We start from the raw sequence: 11,386 nt of genomic DNA, 5'->3' as shown, positions 1-11,386 counted from the left end.
TAGGGGTTTAGCAAAGAGCCAGACATATTCTTGCTTACGTCTAAACAAGGGGATTAAAAATTGGTATTGTGTGATAAGTATTATGACAGGAGTTTGAATAAAGTTCTGGATGAACAATGAGGGGCAACTAATTCTACCTGATGAATTTAAGAAGATTTCTCAGAGGTCTTGAAGGATGAGTAGGAGTCGGTTATATAAAGAAAAATGGAAAGACAATTCCAGGTTAGGGGAAACATGAGTGCATGATCCACTGAGGAGAGGTGAGTAATTTGGCATGGTGGAAACCAGCAAGGGTTGAGTCTGAAAAAAATAGAATTGGGTCAAATTAGGGAAAGCCTTAATACCTGTTCAGGACTTTGCCTTTTATCATGTAGGGAGGCCAGTATTTCTCAGAAGTGTGATCCATAGACCACCTGCATCAGAATCATCTGGAGAATTTTATTTAAAATCCCTGATCACACCCTAGACCCTCTGAATGAGAATCTGAGAGTAGGACTATGCAATTTTAATAAGCTCCCTTGGGTGGATTCTTCATTAAACTTCATTAAAGTTTGAAAGCCACAGAATGTGGATGATGGGAGGTCAAGAATTTTTTTTAAGGTTCTCTGATTAGTAATTCAACACATATCCTGGATGTGTATACAACTCTGAAAATTCATCAAGCTGTACGTTGAAGATTAGTGCTCATTACACACTTTACACATGTTATATCATAATTATTTTTTTTAAAATAGGCTGGTATAAAATTCTAACCACAAACTAGGGATGATGGCCAGAGGGAAGGCAGAGGCAGTTACAAGACTTCCCAATCAACAAGTCTTATTGAACTCATTTCCTTATTGTAGCCTTTTTTTAAAAAATTAATTTATTAATTTATTTATTTTTGGCTGCATTGGGTCTTCATTGCTGCCCGTGGGCTTTCTCTAGTTGTGGTGAGTGGAGGCTACTCTTCGTTGCGGTGCACGGGCTTCTCATCGCGGTGGCTTCTCTTGTTGCGGAACACGGGCTCTAGGCTCACGGGCTTCAGTAGTTGTGGCTCACGGGCTTCAGTAGTTGTGGCTCACGGGCTTAGTTGCTCCTCGGCATGTGGGATCTTCCCGGCCCAGGGCTCAAACCCGTGCCCCCTGCATTGGCAGGCAGATTCTTAACCACTGTGCCATAGGGAAGCCCCTACTGTAGTCCTATACCAATGTTAATTAATTAAACAAGGCCCTTAGACTGAGAGGACTTTAATGCTTTGGCAATATATGTAAGGAAACCAACCAGCTAGGCTGTTTGTGATTGGTTTTGATTTTCCAAATAAGGCAAACGCTTAAGCTATAACCAATCAAGTAATTTTCTTGCTGTGCTTCAGCATCTCTATAAAGTCTTTCCCCTAGTTCCTGTCACCGGAGCACTTCTAAATACTTCCTGTTTGGTGCTGCTAAACGATGCTGATTAAGATCCACTTTTGTTGTAAAGCAATTATACTCTAATAAAGATGTTAAAAAAAAAGATCCACTTTTGCTCAAATGAACTCTTAGAATATTTAACATGCCTCAATTTATCTTTTAACACCAGGAATTTCAGTATTAAAGAGAAGACTCTCTCGAGTCATAAGAGAAAAATGAAGTGTTAAAACATCCCATGCTGATGAAATCAGGGCTTCCCAAAGTATGTTCCTGAGGATATTGGTCCACTTGAAAAAGGTCAGTGGTCCAACAAGTTCGAGGGGCATTTTGTACTAGAGCATTCATTCTCAACTGAGGTGATATTATCCCCAAGGCAGTGAAAATTGGTTCTTAAGGGGCAAAAATATCTTAGTACAGTGGTTTGAGACCTTCCAAAACTCAGCTCTACCCAACAAAATCTTATTCCTTGTTATTTAATTTCCATGTTGGGAGAGGAGAGCAGGGAGGGTAGGAAAAGGCCAAGGGAAAGAAAGTCTAAAAAAGATGTGGGAAGGGAAGGCCAATAATGAATAAAAGATTAAGGAACACTAGAGCTTCCTCTTGCAGATTCCCTTCTTAAAGAGACGTTCTATAGTAAAGAACTTTACTTTGTTAACTTACGGTTCCCTAATCTTACTGGATCTCAGAAGCCCTTTTTTATATTATACCTATTCACATTTCACAGACGTAGTCTTCCGTGGAGCATATTTGGGGAACTGCTGAACTCTATCCAAAAATGAAGTTTAGAGAAAAAAAGGAGTAAAGAGGACCAGAGTAATAATAGCAATTACCATTTACTTAGGCCTCTGTTTCCTAAAGGTACAACTTGTATGTTTTGCTAACATGTAACACAGGTCACCAGCTATTTTGTGAAAACTGAGGTTAAACCAACTTATCTCATTCATATGAGATACTTGTTCTTTACCATTAAGGTACTGCTAAAGAAAATGTACAAGTTGAAGAAACCAATCTAGAAATCTTCAGGACCAGAATTTTCTTAGACAATTCTTAGTTCAATAACTAAGCCATAAAGTCAGAAACAACTGGAAGTAGCCTATGAAACGATTTTGGCATTACAGAGCACAAAACCCACCACTATTAAGTTTATCTCCTTGGTACTTATGTAGGCAACATAGGGCAACATTTCTGTCTTGAAATCATTATTGCACTTTTGCTGTATTCTCCCTGCTAACTTGAGTTGAACAGTAGACCTTTCCACAGGGCCAGATGTAGACTTTTATGTTTTCTTATTTGTTATACTTAAAGAGAAGAAAGTTAAAATGTGCTCATTCATTCAACAGAATTTTACTAAACTTCTATTATGTGCTGGGCATATTTTCAATTAATATACCAAAGCAGAGCTAATAATCTACATTGTCCTCAGACAGAATTTTCATGAGCTCCAAAACAGAATCACAGAGTTCCCAGATAAAACAGCAAACACTTCTTAAGTACCTGCTCTTTTCCAGGTGATGTAAATATCTCTAATCCTTACAACAACTGTACAAGATAGATATTCTTCCAATTTTATAGATATAAATGGTGGGCACTGTGATCTACCCAAAACCCAATTGCCTATTCCTCTTTGCTACAGAACCTCTGTTTGTTCAGGTATCTGGCAGATATCCTGTGATCTCTACATCATATTTGCTCACTTTCTTCTCATGACATTTTAACTTGCAGGTAGGGTATTTGATTTTCAGCCATAAATACTTAGGCGCATTGATGGTTTCTCTGCTCCAATTACACAAGTATATATCTGTGCATGATGTCCTTACCCCTATGTCCATGTGTTTGTGTATGTCTTTCCACTTTCTCCTGCCAGTTCATGTCATTTTTCAGAATCAGAGGCAAAGTATGTATGTCAGAAAACTTTTATTAACCAACCTCCTTTGTGTTTTTCTGGTAATTACAGTTTAGTTTGCCAGACATTCATTTTTATTTAATCTGGACTGGTAAATTGCCATTTTAAAAACTGTAAAGGAAATACTTCAGATGAGACTGTAAGAACACAGCTTACTTTGTTTATGTATCAGGTCATGATTCGGTGTTCTGTCCAGTCTCTGTGGGCACTGGCCAACTCACTTATCAGTGAGAGTGAACTGGAGTAGTTGCCTGAGTTATTTTCTTAGCTTTAACATATACAATGAACTTAAGCAGGTAACTTCATCCCCCATCGTGAATCTCTATATCCATCATAAACATTTACAGAATACAATTTTTGGTATGTCATTTTTTTAAAAAAGCACATGAAGCACATTGAAATTAATAAATTTAAGTTCTTAGGAACTGAATGGGAAGGGGAATTCAATGTTTATTAAGCACTACTATGTGTAAGACACTATGTATAGTGGGAAAAGTCACATGCTTTGGGCAGAAATAAATTCTGAGTTCATCCTTTTTTTCTAGCTGTGTGACCTTAGACAAGTTATTTAGCCCCTTTCTGAGCTCCAATTTATGTATGTATTTTTGACATCTGCAATTAAGACTAATTACAACCTTTTAGAGTTCTTATAAGAAGAGAGTATGCACACAAACATCTAGCCCAGTGCCCTGTGCGTTAATGAGCATCCCATGAATGTCAATTCTGTTACCTGTCTCCCTTTTCTGGTCCTCCTTAACCCTCTCAGAACCCATGTTTCTGTGATGCCATAGTCTCTGCTCTTTCCCCTCCACTTGAGTGGATGATTTATTCTGTTAACTAAATTCCAACTGACTTAGACAGTTTAGGACAGGAACTGAAGAAATTCTAAGTGACAGAAATGTGAACTTCTTTGACAATGCCCCAGGACATGTCATGGCATAAAACAAGTAGGACAGAGGTTGCTCTCCTGTGGCACAGCAGAGGGGGCCACAGAGAGGAACAGGACAGACAACTGGGCGGCCTTTTTCCTTTTCCAAAGTGACTCTTCCAGCCTAGTGCCTTATTCAACTGAATTCTAGCTAGGGCTGCCACCTCATCCCAGTTTGTCCCAGACTTTCCTGGTTGTAGCACTGAAAGTCCAGTGTCCCTGGAACCCTCTCAGTCTCAGGCAAATCAGGACAGTTGGTCACTGTACTTACAGGAGTCTGAGCTGTGCTGGTGGCTTCCAGCCACTACCAGTGTGCTGTGGCATAAGAATCACTGGCTTTGGAGCCAGGCAGCCCTGGGCCCAAATCCCAGCTCGTTGCAACTCTAGCTATGAACCTTATAAAAGTTATCTTTCTTGAACCGCAGTTTCTAGATCTGTAAACTTCATCCTATTCGTTCCTGAATTTGTAATGAACTTCATATCATTACTAAATTAAATGATAGCACAGTGCTTGCAATGTTATAGGCCCTCATTGAATGTTAGTTCTTTCCTTCCTGCCTTCCACATACTTAAGAGGGTTTCATTATCCCCTGGGGTACCATGTCTCTAAAAATCCCTGATTCAAGGAAGGGAGGTGGCCCATTGGACAGCAGGGGGCACTGTTGCCACTGTTCCTCTCTTTCTACCCGCTGCTCTGCATTCCCCCCATCCTCATACCAAAGCAATGAAGCTTTAGTAAACCACTGATCAAAGATGGCTAAACTCTAAACCCACACTTGGTTTTAACTTATCTAAATGTGTCCCACATGCCTGCAATAATGTTCAGGGTGTATCTGGACCATTTTAAATCTTGTACATTTAATTTATAATCCTCCTCTCTCCAGGAGGTTTGTGATGTGCCAGGGGGCCAAATGTTTATTCTTAGAATTATTTCACCCCAATCAACTAATTATTCTGAAGAATTGTATACTTTTTCCCCTTTTTTGCTTGACCAGATTGGAAACAATGACAGGCATTTAACTGAGATTTATTTGTAAAACTGTCAGATTGGGAATTACGGAGTTCTTTAAATTGTCTCTTAAAATAAATATTTCTGATCTATTTGGCAAGTTAAAGGGGGAAACGCAACAATCTCCAGACTCATTAAACTCAGTCTAACCATGTTTAAAGAGAATGTTGTGGGAGGTAATAATCCCTATATGTTTGGATGAAAATCGTTCATAACAGATCTTCATGCCTTTTTGTTTGTTTGTTTAAGGGAGTACTTGTGTGAAGCAACATTAGTGCTCCTAGTGGTAATAACTGTTTACCTGTGGTGGGTTCTGGAGAGGGAAGTACATACATCAAGTACTTTTTAAGTTTCCAGAGTTCTTAACAATAGTACATTTCCAAAGAACTCCACTGATCAAGCAGCATGTACATAATCTACTTGTGCCCTTTGATTGGAATCTTAGGAGAATCTGATGGACTATGTATCACAGTAATGGTGTAACCTTATTATATAATGACACCCTTCTTTCTTTCCGAGTTTACACAGCAGTTTATTGGTAATTTATAGCTAACAAGATAAATATGAAAATATTCCTGTGAAAATAACATCAATGCATCTGCAGATTCAAAATGCAAACTAGAGCTTTATTAGACTCTTCTAGCTAACATATTCTAGTAGTCAGATAAATATTTCCAATTGTAAAGCATGAGTGTTTTGATCACATCGGAAAGGCCCGAAATGACAAGGAGTACATTCAAGTTAGTGAAGGTAATGTAGCCAACATAAGGAAGGGATGTATGAAAGCGGTGTACTCCTCATGACAATGGCAAAACAGCTTGAATTTGAGCTGCTGTTGAAAACCTGGTCTTCAGAAGTGGAAGGAGGATTGAGAAGGCAAATCTCTCCTTCAGAGCTGTCCAGTAGAAATATGTGAGACATATACGTAATTTAAAATTTTCTGGTAGCCACATTAAGAAAGTAAAAACAACCACATTTAAAAAAAAGTTACCTCAATACATCCGAAACAATCATTATTTCAATATATAATCTATAAACAATTATTAATGATACTTACATTCTTTTCTTCATACTACGTCTTTGAAATCTGGTGTGTATTTTATTTTCAGCATATCTTAATTTGGACTAGCCACACTTCAAGTGCTCAATAACCACATGGGGTCATAGCTACGGTACTGGACAGCTTGGGTTTAATCTATGCTTGGAGAGCCTGACACCACAAAAAGGTTGTGCAGCTGAATCGAATCTTCTGGTTAGAGGTAGCCTTGGGTAAGCTAGAGGTGCTATGTCTTTCTCCTCATTCTCCATTCCCTTGCCCCTTCCTCTTCCTTGACATCACGTAATGCATGCTAACCATGTGCCAGATACTGGTTGCTGTGCTGGATATTCTAAATGCCTTATCTCATTAATCCTGCAAGAATCAGAGATCTTACTTTATAGTTAAAGTAAATGAAATAACTAAATGATGGTACTATAGTGTAGTGGCTAAGATACAGACTTGGAGGCTATTCATACACATTTCTGACACTTCCTGTAAACCTTGGGTAAGAAATTTCTTAATTTCTCTAAGCTTCAGTTTTATCATTTGTCAAATGGACAAAATAAATGTACCTCCCTTATAGATGTTGTTCTGTGGTTTAAATGAGGCCGCATTTTGCACTTTACATTTTGCATTGCCTGCAAAGCTGTAAGCATGCATTAAATCTTAATATCATTAAATGGGATAAATGTGGGACACTTCGGAATTTGCAGCAATTATACAAACATTACTACCGCTACTACTACTGAGGTGCAAAGAAGTTAAATGACAACCAGAGTAACACATCTAATAAGTAATGATCAGTTTCTCAACCCAGTTTGCCTGTCTCTAGAGCAGTATTTCTTGCCATCTGTTTACAGTTATAACATGGACTGAATTTGTACTGACGTTATACATAAAATGAAAAGGTCTTTTGAAAGATAAATTCCTGATGTCTGCTTGCATGTCACCCTTTAAGACAAAAAATTTCTTGAAATTTATGGAAATTGGATAGTACTATCAAAAGTACAGGTGATCAGTTATATATACTGTGAAAGTTTCTGTGTGTGTAAAACTACTTTTTTCCCATCAAATTAACAAGTAAAAACAAAACAAATGTCAGTGCTATTGAGTCTAACTCAGCTAGCAATGCCACTGTGAGCATGCCCTCTCTGCCCAGATGCTGTAATTCTTATCTACTCCACAGAATTGTTTGTTCCAGTCTTTACCTACACAATCTCTTCAACTGCTTTGTTTGATTTCATCTCATTTTTCTTTTCTCTCACTCCTTTGTCTTCCACCACTGCTGCTTTGTGCTTCGTCTGTTTAAGATTCCTAGGAGAAGTCATATGAATCAGTCAGGGACCCAGGGTTAGGAGGAACAACCCTGCCTAGCATAGTGCTAGTACAGGGCCATGACTGGCCTCAAGTGTGTGCCCCACCTGGAACAACTGCCCCAGAGAAAACCCCACTCAGCTCCATTTTAATCTTGCAATACCTATGTGAGTCCTAGTTACTTATTGTTCCACCTTCTGAAAGAAAAACCAAGGACAGAGACTAGATGTCTGAATATGTGGGTTCTAGTTTGGCCTGGTTCTGCCATGTCATTTCCACTCCTTAGTCTTAGATAGTGATTCTGAACCGAACTTGGGTCTGCTCACCTGCTGTGCAGCAGAGCCAGTTTACTGGTGAAGGACAGTACGGTGTTTATTTATAGGGTGCCAAGCAAGGAGTACAGGCAGCTCATGCTCAAAAGACCTGAACTCCCCAATGGCTTTCAGGGAAGGGCTTTTAGAGGCAACATTTGGGGTGAGGGTTGCAGGGGGATGACTTTCTTCTGATTGGTTGGTGGTGAGGTAACAGGGTGGTGTTTCAGGAATCTTAACCATTAACTTTCTGATTCCAACCAGTCTGCGGTCAGGTGCTCCTGCTCAGCTTGTGATCACCATCCTCCACTCGGGTAGGGGGGTCTTATAGTTCCAGTTCCTACAGAATAACTCAAAGATATGTGTCAGATTGTTGCATATATCCCTTGAGGAGCAACTAGGACTCTGTTTTACTGGTGAACTATTGTTTCTTGACTGCTTTTTGTTTCTGCATTCTCTCACTTTCCTAATTAGTAACTGATTGCATCTGTTCTTTGGAACTCTGGGAAGGCCTAGGAGACTATAAAGACTTTTTCTTTATAGGAAACGGGAGACATGGAGGGGCTATTGTACACAGGAGGGCCCTGCAGGGTCCTGCTCAGTTTCAAAAGTGACTGCTATAGTTTCCTCTAAGGACTCCCTCCACATGGCTACTGCTCAACCTCTCCATCTCCTCTCCCTCCAGTCTCCTGAACTCACTGTATGATAGCCACGCTGCAGCCTTAAACATGCTGTTCTGTCTGGGACACACCTCTCCTGCTCCTGTACCTGGCTAATCCCTACTCATCCTTTAGGCCTGAGCTCAGGAATCAGGCCCTCAAGGAAGTCTTCCTTGACTTCTTGATCCAGATTAGGACCCTCATATGGGTTCCTATAGCATCCTGGGTCTCCCCACCACTCCTCAGCTTTCATCTGGAATTGTTTGCTTACTGTCTGGTTTGCCAGCTAGGAAGTATACATAAAGGATCCTATCTTTTTATTTACTTCTGTGTCTATGCTTAGCACATAGTTGGCACTCAATGAATATTGGCTATGGGTAAAGAAGAGCAAGTAAGCAGGGCATCCTAGGAATTTTCACCAAGTTGCTACTCCTTTGCCCCAACTGTAATGGGGTATGTAACAAGGCAAACATTTCTATTAATCACCAATGCTTTCTTGGGGAGAGCACTGTGTTTGCTTGGAAGAAATATTGAGCTAGCAGATATATGGTTAAGAACATGGATTTTGAGGATAAAGTTCCTGGTTCTGAATCATGGCTCTGTCACTTAATGGCTGAAAACCTTGGGCAAGATACCTAACTTCTGTAGGCTTCCGTTTCATCATGTGTAAAATGGGGCTGAAAATAATAGTACCTACCTTAGAGAGTTGTTTTGAGTATTATATGAATATATATACACATAAAGCGCTTAGTAATTACTGGCACATACAAACACTTAGTAAGTGCTAGTAGGTATTATTACTGTTATTAAACCATCAGGGATAAGGGTTAAGCTCAAGGAACCAAAGTTGATCCTCAGATTCTGCTTGTCGGGAGAGTAGTCCTGTTCACTCTGGGCTTTCTGTTTTGTATGATGTTTGGCAAAAGTTGGTGGATTCAAGTTGATTTACTGTGCCGGTGAGAAAGGAGATGACTTTGATGTTGGCAGGAGAGGGAGGTAAGATTCATTTGTACATTCAACAAATATTTACTGAATGTCTATATTGAACTAGACATAAAGAAAAGTAAGATAGTCACATCCATCACAGGACTCTCAAAAATCAAGGAGAGAAAAGCTAGAGAGGCGTGGTACTGGGGTGGGGGTGGGAGGTGGTGGAGACGGGGGGTGGGGGGGGAACCAGACCAGTTCCTCTCCAGTGGGTGTGGCACAGCAGAGGAGGATCTTGAGAGAACAGAAACGCTAAGGCAGGATTTTAAAGCATCTGCTGTAGGATGTGTCATGTAAATCCTCCCCTCTATCCCCTACAAAATCTTCAGTAAAGTTTTCATTGCTCACTAGAGAGAACCTGCAGAAGAAGATAGCAGATATCTAGGTTATAGCCGCTGGGGGAAAGATGCTATAGGCAAAAAAGCCCTTCCTTACTCTTGTGTGCTACCAGTGAGGAAACATTGTAGTGCATGCAATATTTAATGATCATAAGTGACACCCCTGTGTACTGCATAATACAGGGCTCTTTAAAATGAATATGAATTCAACAGTACCAATAGCAATCATATTAACCGAAGAGAAGAGGCATCATTCAAAGTAGGAAATTTGGGACTCCGAGGAAAAAATAGCCATATCTAAAGCTGGAGCTCAGATATGACCATCAACCAGCCCCTTTGTGGTTAACTAGTCAAACTGGTGATTCCCCAGCAACTATAACTTGTCATTTTATAAACTACTGCTTACGATGATGCAGACTTTCTTAAACATAACATCCAAAGGTTTAGGTGTGGGGAAGGAAGGGGTCTACTATGTACTTACTGCTCTCATCCTTCTTTGACTTCCAGTTTTTCACTTTTACATCTTACCATCTTTTTAAATAATAATTTAAAGAAGTATATCTATATCTATTTCTATCTAGCAGCAGCAGCCTAAGAAGTAATCAGTCATCAACCTAAATAAAACAAAACTATCAATTTGCCTGAATTTCCAAGAGTGAAATAAATAAAGCTCTGTTGGAATTTACCTACACAGATTGAGACTTTGCGGGGAAGAGAGAAATAAACTAGTATTTTTTTTTTCTTATTTGTTTACTATATAAACGCTGAGGTTTCTGCATCTTATAACGTGACTACTGATTAAAAAGATATATGGTTGTTTATTAACTCAAAACACTATGCAAATTCACATCATCTTGGGTAAATTTTGCCCCTAAAGTTATGAAATAGATACGGAAGCATTTTGTCCTTAACAAGGCTAAAATAAGTTAATTCAAATAGTTGTCTTTGAATAGGATTTTCCTTTAAATCATTAATAGGAAAATGAAGAGAGCTTGGGTGGTCAAGCATGAAAGTGTAAATGAGAGTAGTTTTCTTGTTTAGGCCTTATCAGCTGATGCCACCTGATGTTAAATTTTAAATTTGATAATGCAGAAAATGACCTTATAATTTGCAGCATAATGAAACAATGCAGCTTATGCCCCAGTTTTTTTTGACAGTAGTATTGAAAATATGATTTTTAAGTAACATTTTCAATTGACAAGGTCGGTGGAAAAGTTAGACATTCTGAATTGAGTAGAGTCAGAAAAAGAGCTTGCCTGTCCTTGTATCTATGGGACCATATTTTTTAAATCAAAAATTAAGATACAGGGTGTTAGAGCAAAGCAGAGACAAACCTAGATCTCTTTAAATGGATTTAAATTACCAGTAAAATTCCTAAAGGGCCAAATAATACAGGAAGAATATACTTTTTGCCCTCTTATTAAGATGAGGAATATATATATATTTGTGGTACGCAGGCCTCTCACTGTTGTGGCCTCTCCCGTCGCAGAGCACAGGCTTCGGACGT

Source organism: Lipotes vexillifer, unplaced genomic scaffold (genome assembly GCF_000442215.2).
Source record: "Lipotes vexillifer unplaced genomic scaffold, Lipotes_vexillifer_v1.1 scaffold1003, whole genome shotgun sequence".
In the NCBI taxonomy this organism is placed as follows: Eukaryota; Metazoa; Chordata; class Mammalia; order Artiodactyla; family Lipotidae; genus Lipotes; species Lipotes vexillifer.
The sequence above is the reverse complement of the archived record's forward strand: the minus strand, read 5'-3'. Positions refer to the sequence as shown.